At 46.5% G+C, this 531-nt stretch overlaps 1 pseudogene across 1 annotated transcript in view; it reads right to left on the reverse strand.

Moving 5' to 3' along the window:
• LOC103591110 overlaps window positions 1-531 on the reverse strand; it is a 15,684-nt pseudogene that overhangs the window by 5,616 nt on the left and 9,537 nt on the right. The gene's annotated exons all lie outside the window — the stretch shown is intronic.

Consider the following 531-nt stretch of genomic DNA (forward strand, 5'->3'; position numbering starts at 1 on the left):
ACCCTGTGAAGGAGGAATTCTCATGTCTGTTATTACAGATGAGGAAACTGGCCAGCATTCCTCTTCCAAGGGCAGCCTGGGCATTATCAGGACTCTTTGGAAGTGTGGGGTGGGGAGGAGTGGAGAAGTGGTGGGTGCTCCCACAGGACAGGCACCTCTGTTGTTCTTTCATTCATTCAACACTTTTTGAGTTACTGCACTGTCCTGGTACTGTCCTCAATTTTCTGGGTACAGAGATGAACAAGACCCCATCCTGACACAATCTCTAGACTCCAAAGAACCAAATGCTTGAAATCCTAAGCACTGAGACCTCTTAAGGATCAAGACACTACTAAATGAGATAATTGGTTTAATGAGACATTTACTTTTAAGTCATTGTGACACACCCACAAGGACTGTGGGGACCTTGTTTATATAGGAGATTGAGAGCTGAGAGAAGGGAAAGGACTCTCCTGGACACAAAAGTGGAGCTGCCATTTGGACCCAGGCCTTAGCACTGTGGTCAAGCCCCATATACTAAGCCACTGGACT

This window comes from Galeopterus variegatus, unplaced genomic scaffold, assembly GCF_000696425.1.
Source record: "Galeopterus variegatus unplaced genomic scaffold, G_variegatus-3.0.2 Scaffold926, whole genome shotgun sequence".
In the NCBI taxonomy this organism is placed as follows: Eukaryota; Metazoa; Chordata; class Mammalia; order Dermoptera; family Cynocephalidae; genus Galeopterus; species Galeopterus variegatus.